Source organism: Cynocephalus volans, chromosome 10 (genome assembly GCF_027409185.1).
Source record: "Cynocephalus volans isolate mCynVol1 chromosome 10, mCynVol1.pri, whole genome shotgun sequence".
Lineage (NCBI taxonomy): Eukaryota > Metazoa > Chordata > Mammalia > Dermoptera > Cynocephalidae > Cynocephalus > Cynocephalus volans.
Window position 1 is genome coordinate 110773320 of NC_084469.1, and position 15149 is coordinate 110788468.

The following is a 15149-nucleotide window of genomic DNA, read 5'->3' on the forward strand; positions in this document are numbered from 1 at the left end:
GTATCAGCAGAGTAGATGGGCTCAAAGAGGTTGAGGCCAGCCAAGGTCACACAGCAGGAGGTAGAGACTTGCAGGCTGTGGGCCGGGGGACCTGCCTGCCCAGAGCTGCTCAACGTCGGCCCCACTGTCAGGGTAGATGTCCAGTGGGCTTATAACAGCTCGGTCCTGAGGGTCGCCGTCTACACTTTCAGAAAATTAATCTTTTTCCTACATCATGACAGCCTGCTCTCTGTAGCAAAGCTTCAGGTAAAAGGCTGTATCACTTCAGGAGACTCCTGGAAGCCTGCATCAGACCTCCCCTTGGAAGTGCAGTCAAAGCCCAGCCAGCTGCAGGGAGGGTCCAAAGAGGACACAAGATGAAGGAACTCATGTAACTGAGATGCCATCGTGTGCTGGGTGCTCTGTGAGGTCTCGATTCCCATGCTTTAAAATTATCTGACAAGGGTCAGCCCGTGGCTCACTTAGGAGAGTGTGGAGCTGATAACACCAAGGCCATGGGTTCGGATCCCTATATAGGGATGGCCGGTTAGCTCACTTGGGAGAGAGTGGCGCTGACAACACCAAGTCAAGGGTTAAGATCCCCTTACTGGTCATCTTTAAGAAAAAAGAAAAAAATTATCCGATAAATTAACAGGACACAGAGGCCCCCAGAGCAGGCATCAGTGCCAGTGCATAATGTCATCACAGAAAGGACAGATAGGCTTCTACCATCCGGGTATCCACTGCTGACTCCTTCTTACATACGGCAGGCCCATGGGCCCCAGCTCAGGAAGACGGGGCAGGAAATATCAGGAAGAGCCTGGAGCCCCTGAGGTGCCCGACAGTAAGGACATGCTCAAGAACAGGAACCAAAACCGAAGGGGGGACAAGGGAATGCGGGAGACAACTGAAAGTGCTCTCAGGGTCCAGAGCTGCAGTAATTCAAGCAACAGGATGAATAAAGAACTCATGGATTGTAACCCAAAGCATGAAGTACATATTCATGACTTTATACTGACAGAGAATAAATAAATGGAGGAGAGACCAATCTCCCAGGCGGAAGAATCCCAAATAATTTATGTCGCGACCCAGCCCTTGAGGAGGTGGACATAACTCCCCACCCCTTAGGGGTGGACTGTGCATGGTGACATCCTTCCAAAGGGTATAGAATACAGGGAAAGGACAAAAGGAAAGGAGTACAGGAAAAAGAAAGGGGGACTAGAGTAACTCCACAGTGGACAAGCTGGACAGACGCCACCTCAGCCAGATAAGGTCAACACCAGCCGTGAGAGGTCACACTGACAGTACATACCTTTGGGATGGTGTGACGAGAAGGGCACCTCACCCCTGTGCCCTTCCTCCCCTAAATCCATCACCCCCGTCTGACATGAGAAAAAAATCAGACAAATCCCGGTGGAGTGACATTCTACAGAACACCTGACCAATTCTCAAAACTGTCAAGGTCATCAAAACAAGGAGAATCTGGGAAACTGACACAGCCCAGGGGAGAGATGATGCTAGAGGTCAGATATCCCCCAGAAGTACATGGGTTGGAAACTTGATCCCCACTTTAACAGTGTTAAGAGGATGGGAAATCCGATTATGGCATTTGAAAGATGGCTGGATTGTGAGGACTGTGCCTTCGAGAGTAGATTAATCCATTCATGGAGTAATGAGTTATGGGTGTGGACTGGTGGCTTTCTAAGGAGCACCTGAGAGAGATCTTGCCACTCTCTCACTGTGTGATACCCTGCGTCACCACGGGACCCTGTAGAGAAGAAGGCCCTCACCACATGCACCCTCTGGCTGTAGATGCGCCACCCAAACTGTAAGAAATAAATTTCACTTACTTTTAATGACCCAGTTTCAGGTATTCTGTTATAAGCAACAGTAAAAGGACTAATACACATGATGACTAAACGTAATGTGGGATCCCAGAACAGAAAAAGGACATTGGAGAAAAACATAGGAAATCTGAACAAAATGTGGACTTCTGTGAACAACAGCGTGTCAGTTTTGTTCATTAGTTGTGACAATGCCTGACGCTAGCTAACGTGAGATGTTATAATAAGGGAAACGGGATGTGTGGGGTACAGGGGAACTCTGTACAAACTTCGCCATTATTCTGTAAATCTAAAACTGCTCTAAAACGAACAAACAGACAGAAACCAGGCCCAGGAGATCTTTCCGAGCTAGTTGCTGGGGATGCAGTGAATCTCTTTCACCCCAGCCCCGATGGAAATCAACGTGTCTGTTGCCCAGTGTCACCCCCAATGCTGTGGACCCTGATGGGCTTCTTCGCACCTGGATCCTTAGGTGTGGGCAGGGCAGCCTCTTCTCATGGGGAAGGTGCCTCTTGGTAGTCTCCAAAAGATATGTACAACTGGAACCTGTGAATGTGATGCTATTTGAAAAAATGGTCTTTGCAGGTGCAGGGAAGGTAAGATCTGGAGATGAGATCTTTCTGGATTAGGGAGTGCCCTAAATCCAATGACTGTTGTCCTTATAAGGAGGGAAAAGGAGACACAGGGGGACAAGGGATGAGGCCTGGGATGTGGTGGGTGACTCCACAGTGCACAAGCTACCTGCTGCCTTCTGATCGCCTTCTGAGCCTCTGGTGAGGTTGAGAAGGACGCTTTGACCCCCCCCCCCCAGCACCTGCTACCCTCCCCTTCTCCAGAGCGAGAGGCTCAGCACCAGCGCCCTGCCCTGTGGCAGACGGGCTCTCCTGACATTCCTTTGTTTCTTCTTCCTGCTACCTTCCATAGTTGCTGGTAGTTCAAATTTATTTTTAGGGTAGTGATACAAAATATCCTTTAGATGAATTTAAGTTAGAAAAGACAACCATGAAGTGAATTCTAGAATGGGATGGTGCACATCGCAGAACTGGAGGAAGTGCCCAATGATTTCGGAGGAAACCAGCCCCGTTGTCACCCTTAGGTTTCTCAGTACAGCAGAAAGATGCTCTCTGTGGTCCCCAGTGACTTTGTTCACTGTGACTCAGGATAGTGAGGCAGAAGAGCTACTTGACTGCTAAGTCACGGCCCTGGCCCTGGGGACCATGGCAAGAATGAGTGATGGGATTGAGAACATGCTATCCCAAAATGTGGCATTTGAGAAATAAGCAGAAGCAGGACGGTCCCTCTCGCCTTCCTGTCCCCCTTCTCCCCTGAAGCATAAGACCCTCTCATGAGAGGCGCCTTCCCCACACCTGGAGGAACAGGGCCGAAGATGCAGAGACGCCAAGGAGAGTCTGAATAATCAGGCCTTGCTAAGTCCCCCCAGTTTATTACCACGAGATCACACCTTTTATCCTCCCATCACATTCCCAAGACCATCCATTCTTCATCAAACCGGCATAAAACACACAGGGGCACCTTTTTGTCAGGTCTTCATTCTTTTATGAAGGCCCATGTGTCATGTAAAACTTAAATAAACGTTGATCTGGACAACGTTGTTGTCTTTTCTCTTGTTGATCTGTCTTTTGTCATAGGGGCCTCAGCCATGGACCTAGGATAGGAGAGGAAAAGGTGCTTTCCTGTCCTACCTGGGGCAGCCCCTTGCTTGGGGTGGTGCTTTTGCCCCTTTACAAGCGAGTGCGCACCTGGCCCTGACTTTGAGGAAGAAACAAAACCTGGACAGTACTTAATAGGCGTTGTTTGTGGGTGGGGAGAAGAGACATTCAATTCTGCTTCATATTCACGCTTGGACTTCTCAAAATGTAAGTCACAAGTTCAAAGATATATTTATATGAAATAGGATCTGGGGCTGGGGTGGGGTGGGGTGGGGGATGGAACATTGGATTAGGCCTGTTATAAGTTTGCTCCTCAAAAAACAATCTTTGGAAGGAGCCTGGGGAGAGCTCAGAGCTCTGACTCCTGATCTCCTATGAGGGACCCCCAGTGGGACAAACATTCCTGCTGAGACTCCTTATTCTCAGCTCATTTGCTAAAATCTTAGACCACCTGCAACACTGTGTGTCCCGTGCAGACCACACCGTGGTCTTATGGGCCAGAGTGACACACAACCCAACCCAGGTACTGGTGACTTTGTCTACCTGAGGGTCTCAGTTCCCACACTCTGGGGTACAGTCATCTGGCAGATGCACACACGCTCTCAGTGCCCCCGTCTCCTTCCCCAGCTCGTGAACATCCCAGGACTAGTGGCGGCTTTCTGTCTACAAAGTTGCTTCTGTGAACATGTACTCTGAAGGCCACCTTGGCAGCTCGGCTGAGCACACTGCCCTGTGGCTCTCACTCCAGAACGAAATCTATTTTCAAGTTCAACTGCACATTCCTCAAATGCAGAGTGTGGGTTGAGCCACCTCAAAAGGAGCTCCCTGCTTTGCTTCAGGTAGTGCACAAGGAACAGGTGCCCACACGGATCGATGTGGGGCATCGGGTTTCTGTGAGGGACCTGGGTGGGGCTGGAGTTGTGCCTTAAAAACACCTTCAGGTATGAGAGTTGGAATAGACAGAGGGACAATGTCCAGACCATGTGTGACAATGGAACTCTGACCCACAACCTCTGCAGCCATCGGCCCCAGATGGTCGGGCCTTGGTCAGTGGCTGCAGCTTCCCTAACATTTACCCCCGTGTCCAGCATAGGACCAACTCAGGGAAGCCAAATGTGCCCTGAAGAAATCCCATAGGATGCTCACTGTTGGCTGCCTCCAGCGTCCCCAGCTGACACCTCCAGTGGGCACTCCTGAGCCTTCCCTTTTCCACTCAGAAGCTCTTCCTGTCCCCTGCTTGCCTCGAAGTCTCTGGCAAACAGTAACAGTGTGGGCTCCCTTGCTCCAGCGAGCTCTGAATAAGCAGCCTCTGCTGTTCTCATTTGGGTAGTCTTTGTTTTTTCCACAGGTAACTCACTAAGTGGAGGAGAAGAGGGCTGGCCAGTTAGCTCAGCTGGTTAGACTGTGATGTTTTAACACAACAGTCAGGGGTTTGGATCCCCATACCAGTCAGCCGCCAAAATGAATGAATGACTGAGGGAGAAGAGACAACTCCACCTTATGGTAGAATTTCAAGTAATAAACGTAGAAGGAATGATGGAAACAGAGTCACCATCAGGCAAACACCAGTATTAATCGTCATCAAGAACTGTGGGCAAACAGTATGGGTTCATAAGAAATTAAAAATAGAATGACCACATGACCCAGCAACCCCTCTGCTGGCTATATACCCAAAGCAAATGAAATCACCACCTTGCAAAGATGTCCGCACTCCCTTGATCATTGCGGCATTATTCATAATGGACCAGATATAGCAACAACCTAAGTGTCCATCAATGAGTGCACGAGTGGATAAGGGAATGTGGTGTATATATTCACAGTGGAATATTAATCGGCCTTAAAAAAGGTGGAGAGCCTGCCATTTGTGTCGACGTAGATAAACCTAGAGGACATTACGCTAAATGAAATAAGCCAGGCACAGAAAGACAAATACCATATGATCTCACTTACGTGTGGAATCTTTTAAAAAAATAAATTACATACAGTAAAACAGTGGTTACCAGGGGGTGGGGGTGGGGAAATGAGAAGACATAGATCAGAAGGTACAAAGCTGCAGGTCTGTAGGAAGAGTATGTCCAGACACTAATGTACAGCAGGAGGACTGTGGTTAATAATTAGAGTGCATAGACAGCCCCCAACTTACAACAGATGGTTCGACTTACAATATTTAAACTTTATGGTGGTGCGAGAGTGATCGCGTCAGTAGAAACCACATTCCAAGTCCCATTATACAACCATTTTGTTTTCACTTTCAGAACTGTATTCAATAAACTACATCAAGTACTCAACACTTTATTATAAAATGGGCCATGTTCAATGATTCTGCCCAACTGTATGCTAAGGTCAGTGTTTTGAGCATGTTTAAGGTAGCCTAGGCTAAGCTATGATGTTTGGTAGGTCAGGTATACTAAGTGCATTTTTCCCCTTAAATAATAGACTTTATTTTTATAGAAGTTTTAGGTTTACAGAGAAATTGAGCAGAAGGTACAGATATTTGCCCCCATACACATACAGTACTAAATGCGTTTTTGACTTTTGATATTTTCAATTTATGATGGGTTTGTCTGGATGTGACCCCATTGAAAGAAAGTCGAGGAGCATCTATCTGTCTTGTATACTGGTGATTTGCCAAGAGATTAAGTACTCTTAACACACACACCCCCACACACACACTCCAAAAGTAACTATATGAGATGATAGGTATGTTAATTTGCTTAACTGAGGAGCACACGGGGTGGGGGGTGGTAGGAAGGAGCGCTCCAGTAGGGAGAGCAGCAGGGAGCAAGGTCCCCAGGCTGGAGAGGGCTCAGGCAGAGGCTGCACCAAGCACGTGCAAGTTGATGCTGAACACAAGTGGTGTCAAAGGCCCTGTTTGCGGGAAAGCACAGAGCACCCCTCCCCCACTGCCAGCTGGCTCTTCCGCCTCTGGACCTCTTGTTTCTGCCCTCTTGTTGCAGCCAGGACTCCGCCTGTCTCCCCAAGTGCTGCACCTGGTGTTCGCAGCCTGGGGCTGCAGTTGGGTCATCTGGGAGCTTTGAAGACCTGCCCAGCCACAGTATATCACAGTGATGACCAGAATGCTCTGTGGACTCAACCCCAGTGACCATCTGTAGGAGGTTGGGAACATGTGTGTGGTGTGTCACAATGACCCATCAAAGAACATACTGCTGCTGCATGCAACGACATGGACGGACAGCACAGACCTAACAGTGAAGAGCAAGAAGCCAGACACGAAAGGCGGTACCGAATGATTCAGTCTACGTAAAATTCAAGCACAGTAAGCAAAACAAAATGTGGCATACACACACAGATTCTGACACCTGCTGCTGCAGGGGTGAGCCTTGAGGACATTAAGCTCAGTGATGTAAGCCAGTCACAAGAAGGACAAACGCTGGGTGATTCCATTCATAGGAGGTCCCTAGGGTCATCAAATTCAGAGAGACAGTAGAATGGCAGGTTCCAGGGGTTGGGGGAGTGAGTGTTTAATGGGGACCAGGTTTCCATTTTGCAAGATAAAAAGAGTTTTGGAAACGGATGGTGGTGCTGGTTGCACAACAGTGTGAATGTATTTAATGCCACTGAACTGTGCACCCAGAAATAACTAAAATGGTGAATTTTATGTCATGTGCATTTTACCACAAGTTTTAAAAATATTCAAACACAAAATGCATCTGTGGTGAAGATCAAAATGGTGGTTAACTTGGGGGAGTCTGTCAGGGAGAAGACACGTAGGAGCCAGTGGGGGGCTTGAAACCTGTGTCTTGATCTGGTTACACGGGTGAATACATACGTAAAAATTCACTGAGCTGTACGCTTGGGATTTCTTTACTGTACGTAAGTTATACCTCAATAAAAAATGTTTATACAGTGAAAAACAAACAAGCAAAAACCCCCTGCCTAGCCAGCCCCTCGTAGGCTGAGCTCAGGGGTGGGCTGGGCACTATAATTCCCAGGAGATTCCAATAAATGAGCACTAGGGGACAGACCCGCTCAGCTCTAATTCCTTCCCACCCAAGGAGGACACCTGATGATGAATTCAGCAATGATTAAAAGTTAAACTGGAAGGCAGACCACACGCACACTGAACATTGGTCCCCTTGTGGAGACAGCACCCTGGGCAACCCCTCACTCTGCTCTCTGTCACCATAGAAGATGGGGCTGACCCTTCCCTTGACTCCAGGGTGACCCTGGACAGGTAATGAGAGCCCACACAGTCCCCTGGGTTTGGGACACTGGACCCAAAGATGGAAATCCAGGACTTTAGAGGGAACCATCAGGCTAGAGAAGTCCTCTTTCTCCCCAGGGGAGGGAAAGTGGGTAGGGAGGAGGTTCTAGGTCAGAGTCAGTGCAGAGCCACCAGGCAGAGCATAGCAGGACGGAGGGGTGGGTGGGAGGTGTGTAGTTGCTTGCAGACCGGGGGTGTCTACAACTCACAGGGCCAGAACACCTGGACTTTTCCGTCATGAAGCCGAGAAGCACCCTTTCCAGTACAGCCAGTGTGCACGGTTTCTGTCATGTACACCTCCCAGAGTCCTGACTGCGCTGTACTGGGGTGCCTATTTCCCTCCCACTCCCCCACCCTGTGCACAGAATTCCAAGAGGCCCAGCCTCCTCATGCTCTCTCTAGGGACTTTTCACAAGGACCTACGAAGTAAGCACTTTGTGGACTGGGATTCAGGTGCCAGGGTCTTCCCCAGAGGTGGGGCCTCGGCAGGCCAAAAGGTGGCATTCGCAGACCAGCTCCAGATAACAAACGTTTATCTTTTCACATACTTTTCTGTTCGGATGATCTTTCTGCTGGTCAAACAAAAAAAACAAAGAAAGGCAGGGAGCAGGAGGGCAATATGGCAATATGACTAACTAAAGAGCATTATCAAAGAAACATGAACCTGGGACATGGGATCTTAGGTTACCCGTGGTTGCACGAGCTCTGGCATAAAAACCTCCTGAGCAATAGGAACACTGGCTCAAAGCAAGCTGACCGTCTCTTGGAGGGAGCAGGAGAAGGCTGCCTCTTGCTCTGAATCAGGCGATTCCAAGCCAGTGTGTTGACCAAGCATCCTATAAGTATCCTGCAGCTGCTCCATGTGCTTGGGCCACACACACACACACACACACACACATGCACGCACGCACGCATGCACGCACGCACGCACTTGCACAGGCACATGTGCCCGACTCCCTCGGGAGCTACAGACAAGGACCGTGGTCTATGCTGTGTGTGGTGGGGGACACTGCACAGCTGCAGGCTCCACCCCATGGGACCTGGGAAATGTCTGCACAAACAGGGGGACAGTTTCTCAGTTGATGGAGTTTACAAGCTTCTATGAAATGGATCCTGTAATCTCTCAGTAAACGGAAGCCAATTAACAGCCTATCTGGCAGTCAATAAAGGCTGTTGTCTTTTCTGGTTAATAGGCATTAACTTCTGCCTGATCTAGGCGGTGCGTCTTACATAATGGTTGTTCCCTGTTAACCCCGACCCGACTGGCTGCTATGGGGACGGCAAGCTTCTCCCTGCTGCGTTCACTTCTGTGTCTGCCTCTCAGACCAACTTTGGTTACTGCGACCCTTGCTATGGCCTCTATGGTTTAAACATGCAGACATTCACGTCCTGAAAGATCCAGAAAATTCTATAGTCAATCACTGTCTACTGTCCTTGCAGACAGTGCTGCCCACACCTGTCAGCAAAGGCCCTAGGATGTGAGCTATGCAAACTGGGGCACTCAGTGGTACTCACACCCCTCCACTAAGAGAGTGCACTTCAGTGACTGGTCCTCACCCCAAAAGCCCGATGTTCTTGCCACATGGAGCCCAGCACAATGCTCTGCACCTGGTCAGCCTTCAACAATTATCTGCCAATCAAGTGAATTAATTACCCAGACATGCCAAGTTCTGCTTTGGCTGCTCTCCCCCGTGTTGCAAACTTCTCTGCATCCTTCAAAGCTCACCTTACATGTCCCAGCCTCACCTCCCCAAAGTTAGCAGATTTACCCTGCACTGAGGACTCCATGGTTCTCTGCTGCACTGTGAGAGGCTGCTTTCCACTCGCCTGCCCCACTAGGCTGGGGACCCCAGAAGGCAAGGCCTGGGTCATGCTCAGTGTCCATGACTAGCAGGGAGCCAGAGGTATGACATCTGCTGACAGGTGCTTTTGTTCCCCCCTTCCAGGTTAATCTCCTCAAAGTGTAAAACAAAACTTGGATGGCATCACCCCATTGCCCATCAAAGAACAATCATTTAGAAAGCATCTACTGCCATCAAGCACACCACCAACACCGTCACCTCCATTCAGTACAGTGGATGGTGCAGCCTCTGACTCTGATATTTGGGGCTTACTGGCGTTTGGCTCCAATCCACATGCTCCAGGCAGATGGGGTTGCTTGTGGCCCCTGGGCACGTGTCTGTCTTGCCTTGCGCTCTTCCTTCTCTTGGCTGGGGACACCTTCTTCTCCCAAATCTGCCATTCTTTAAGACCTGGTTCTACTGTGTCCCACCCTGGTCTGGAGTTGCTGCAGTTTCTTTGAGCTAGACCAGCCACTTTGCTAAGGCCTGGGTGGCAATGGGTCATGCCCAATCCGTCCCCTCCCCCTCATAGCTGCCCTGTGAGGAGTCAAGGCTGAAGAGGAAACGACTTGCCCACAGCATGGGAGGGGCAGGGTCTTGCTTGTGCCCCCAGCATTGAGACACTCTGATGGGTGTTTTCAGGACCGCCTGCCCCAGAGCCTCAGAACATCTGCACAGGGCTCCTGCACCCTGCTGTAGACTTACTAAGTCAGAATTGCCAGAGAGTGGAGCCGGGACAATACTAGCATGAGGCTTGCTGCACTACAAAGACCACAGATCACTGGCACGGCTGTCATTCATACTTGACTGAAACGCACATATCCACTTTTTTGACTCACCCCTTGGCAAAGGCATACGCCCTGGAGATGGAGCAATAGCTCTGACATCGGTCGGAGCCCTGCTTGGTGCTGGGACATTTCATTTTGGAAGCTGCACAGTGCCCGTGAGGCTCGTGCTTGTCCCTGTCCCAGGCTCTGAGCTCAGGTCTACTGACTGTGCCTCACCCACAGCTGCGCTGGCATGAGCCCCTTTCCTCTGTTGGCTTCTCCTGTCTCTTACCAGCACCGTGTACTGGTCCCTCAGCCCCAGCAGACCCCTCTCCTGCTCCCCAGCCCCCTGGCCTCCTCTGAGCCAGGGTCAATTGTTCCCTCTGCTCACAACACTCAGCCACCTAGTTAACCCCTCTTGAGCTGCAGACTTTCCAGAGCCTTCCTTGCCCCCTAAATTAGATGGCAGCCCCCCAGCCTCCTCTCAGGGCTGATCACCTGTGATAGTCTGACGGGTGTCTGCATTCCCCACCCTTCTGAGACCTGGTGCTTCTGCATCTTCTGCATCTGTCCCAGGTCCCAGCATGGGCACCAGCACACAGAGATTTGTAGACTATAGAACGAGCGTGTGGTGAGGCTTCATGTCTGTTCTACTCCTGGAGGCTGTGGGGCATGGTGGCATTCCAGGACAGTTTACAACGTCCAGGTCCAACAGTGGCTGGAAGCATGAGTGCTATGGGCAGCTTGTTTGGAGGAGGGCAGGGGCCTGGAGCCAGACAGGCCTGGGTCTGTCCAGCTCCCCTACATTCTCCCTGCATGTCTTTGGGTAAAGGCCTCCTCATGCCTCAGTCACCCTTCTGGAAAACAGGGATAATCACAGGACCAAGCTCGCAGTCCAGCAAGCACATGCCAAGGGGTGGAGGAAAGCAAATCTAAGACATTCACAGCCACAGTCCAGGTCCTCACTAGCGCCAAGCAAACGACTCCACCTTCCCACAGGGAGGCAGGAAAGCACGAGAGGCTGGGGACTGTTCTCTGACCTGGCTGGCCTCTTCTTCCTGAAACAACAGAGGCACCTGAAGTGTCCTGATGGAAATGCTGGCTCAGCAGGTGGAGGGGCTGAATGGTGTCCCCCAAAATTCGTGCCCACCCAGAACCTCAGAATGTGGCCTCATTTGGAAATAGGGTCTTTGCAGATGTAATTAGTTAAGGATCTTTCTTATTTTGGTGGCTGGCTGATACAGGGATCTGAATCCTTGATAGTTAAGGATTTTGAAATGAACTCATCCTGGATTGAGTCTGGGCCCTAAACCCAGTGACAAGTGTCCTTATAAGAAGAGCAGAGGGCACACAGAGAGGCACACAACAGGAGAAGGTCATGAGAATATGAAGGCAGAGACTGGAGTGATGCAGTCACAAGCCAAGGAACACCAAGGACTGCCAGCAGCCACCAGAAGCCAGGAGACAGACAGGCCTGGGACAGATTCTTCCTGAGAGCCTCTGGAAGGAACCGGCCCTACAGACACCTTGACTTTGGACTTCAGGCCTCCACAACTATGACAGAATACATTTCTATTGTCTTAAGCTAACCAGTCTGTGGTCATTTGTTATGGCAGCCACAGGAAATGAACACAGCAGGTATCTAAGATCAAGGCTTCCAGTGTTGGCCTGTCCCTCAGCTAGTGACCTGCCCATGGACCTGAGGACAAAGTTCCCCCTTCCCGGACCTCACAGGCCACCCTGCTGGCCAAGTGCTCAGCAGAAAACCCAGCCTGCACAGAACTCTGTTGTGCCAAGCCCTTGGCCCCAGGTAGCTGCAGCAAAAGGTGCTCAGTGAAGAAAACAAACGTTGACAAGTGTATTTTAAAAATAGCACAGTGACCAGGGTGGGGCTGCTGGGTGACAATGCCCTACTTCTTGAGCTGGGTGTTAGTTTTATTATTCCTTCTACCTTCTTTCTTTTCACACGCACATGATATACTTTTTATGAAGAAGCACTTCATGCTTAAAAAAATGCAAAGCATTTTGAAAAGCACAGGCTTTCAAAACCAAACAAGCGAATAGTTCATGTCAGTAATCCTCTCCTAGTGTCCAACTGCCAAAATAGAAGAGAGGGACAAAAAGCTGGACAACACATGAGAAGAGGCCTGACTTCAGGCTGATGACACCCTCCACGCGGCACCGACGGTGCAAAATCGCAGACAGCTGGAGAGAATCTCAAAACGGCTTCCCAAACAGATTTGCTATCTGACTTGTCTCAGTCTGTATGATACACTCATCTTTCCTTTGCTAGACCCAAGTGAAAAAACTAGCCACAGCTAAGTAGTTCTTCCAGCCAATTGTACCTCCTGTCGAGGTGCCTTGTGCTGAAATCCTGGCACCCCCTACCCCAGACCCCTTCTCCCTCCAAACCCAGGGTTCCATCAGAGCTTCACAGAGGAGGGACTCAAAGATATTCTGAACTTTAGTCTGACTGTGGAGGAGAAACAGAAGTCTAATGTGTAATCCCTACCCCACAAGCCAGAACCCCTGAGGGTTAGGATGCACCTAAACAACACCCAAAAGGAGATCTTGTGCTGTTTTTTTTTTTTACCTATCAGATCAAACAGACCAGAACACTTGATAATAACCAAAGCTGGCTGCAGGGGAGGAAACAGGCCTTCCAATTTCACAGCTGAGAGGACAAAGATTGATAGTAAGGCCTCTACAGAGGGACATTAACCATTTAAATGGACATGGCCTTTGACGTTGTCACTCTGAGGAAGTCCCCACAGTTGGATGTAAACTCCATAAGACAGGGAGGTTTTAAAGTGTCTGCATAGCTGGGGCCCGCATATTTGCTGATACAGGAATCTATCTATTCATTGCAGCTCAGTTTGTAAAAGCAAAATATGAGAGACAGCTTAACCAGCCATCAGTAGTGGATTGGCTATAGAATTGATACAGCTGTTCAATAAAATCCAATGCAAATTTACCAGTAGTTTAAAAGGGGAGGAGTATATTACCTCCCCTCACACCCAGCCCCAGTCATAGACTACCCCTGGAAGGAAACACAAGACATTATTAACAGCAGGTGCATCCAGAGAAGGATGGGGGCAGGTAAGGGGAGATCTGCGTGGTTTTACTGTATGCCCTTTCATCCTTCTTTTTTACTATGTACATCAATTACCTTGTCAAAGTTCATTTATGTATACAATATGTGTCAATATAAAAACACGTATGTATATATATATGCACAGTACGCACATATACTTACATATATACAGACATACACACCCACACCCATATATGTTTTCAATGGCCCCTTTTGAAGTTGGACAGAAAACACCACAAGAGAAGCTGCAGGTAACGTGACTCTCCAGAACATTCTGGCACCATCTCTTCAGAGAGAAGCGTGGGGAGGGGGGCTCGTGTGTGGCACTGAGACACCTTACAGGAAACGGGCACTTTTATTGCTTTCCAACAACAAAACCACCAGCCTCCTATGCAAATCAGACTCAAGGCAACTTGAAAAGTTCCAAACACATCATTATTCCCAGCACCACGCCAGGCTCCAGCTTTGCAGGTGAGCTCACCTCTCGTGGAAGAGTGTTTCTTTACTCTGTCTGTTTAGTGGCTTCAAGGGCCCAAAGAGCTCTGGTAGGTCAGGGAGGGGACCCCACCTGTCGGAGTGGGAATCAGGGGGCCTGGCAACTCCCTCCCAGGCGCCCTGGCCAGTGGTACCCCAGATGTTGAACCCACCCCCTTCTACAGAGCCTCCATTCAGGTCCCGCCCCACCCCAGGGCTTGGAGAGGCAGGCTCAGGCTACAACCAATGGAGGGGCCGTCCCTTCCAGCTAAGCCTTTCCAACCCAGCCAAAGTCACGACTCCTGAGAACAGCCTGGGGGCGGGGGATGTGGTGGGAGGGAGAGTTACCCCTGCCAACCCCTCAGAGATAAATACAACAGATGGGCAAAAGTGGTGGTGGTGGGGGGGGATGTCCACAGAGGAGGGTCAGCAGTGCTCAGGGAGGGGTGGGCTCTGTCTACACCATTCAAGTGGCTTTAGCTGTGCTGCTGGTAAAATGGAGACAATTCCTGTTTTTTCTGGCTATGGGATCATTCTAAGGCCCAGAAATTACTTTACACACTGTCAAGCACTGTCATAAACTAAAAGATAACACTTGGGTGGACTTTTGTTTGGGGAGAGGAATGTGCAGTGATCCTGAAATACCAAGACTTGGGTGAATATTGGAGGACGGAGGGAGCGGGGGATTCGGGGAGGATTATTACAGAGGGGGCACCAAGGCAGGTGCATGTCTAAGAAAGCACAAGACTGGGACAGGGGAGAAGGGGAGCGGGAGGGGAGGTGTGCTGCTAGGGGCAGAGGGCATGCGGCAAGGAGAGTACCTGAGGGCACTGACCCAGGTTGTTGAAGGGGGGGCCACGGACCTAGATATGAGAAAGGTCAGTGAGGGGACAGGAAGAGGCCCAGGCGTGAGTGGGCGGCTGTGAGGGGTTCCAGGCTCAGGTGTGGTTGTGGGGGTGCAAGCTCAGTTGCGGGGGGAGGGGTTCTACAGCCCTGGGGTGTGGGGATATCATCGACAGGGACAGTCTCGGGTGATATGGAGGTGTCCAATGGAGGTGCACTGTCAGGTGTGCTAGGGGATGTCACACCACATCGTGCGGGGCGCCCAGGAGCACGGCCCTGGGTGTGGAGACGTCAGCGAAAGGATAGTCTCAAGTGCGTGGGGGGACGTCAGCGACGGGACAGTCTCGAGTGCGTGGGGGGACGTCACGAGGGGACAGTCTCAAGTGCATGGGGGACGTCACGAGGGGACAGT

General features: G+C 50.2%; 1 protein-coding gene across 3 annotated transcripts in view; it reads right to left on the reverse strand.

Moving 5' to 3' along the window:
- Positions 1-15149, reverse strand: part of SLC25A42 (solute carrier family 25 member 42) — a 28418-nt gene that overhangs the window by 12913 nt on the left and 356 nt on the right. The gene's annotated exons all lie outside the window — the stretch shown is intronic.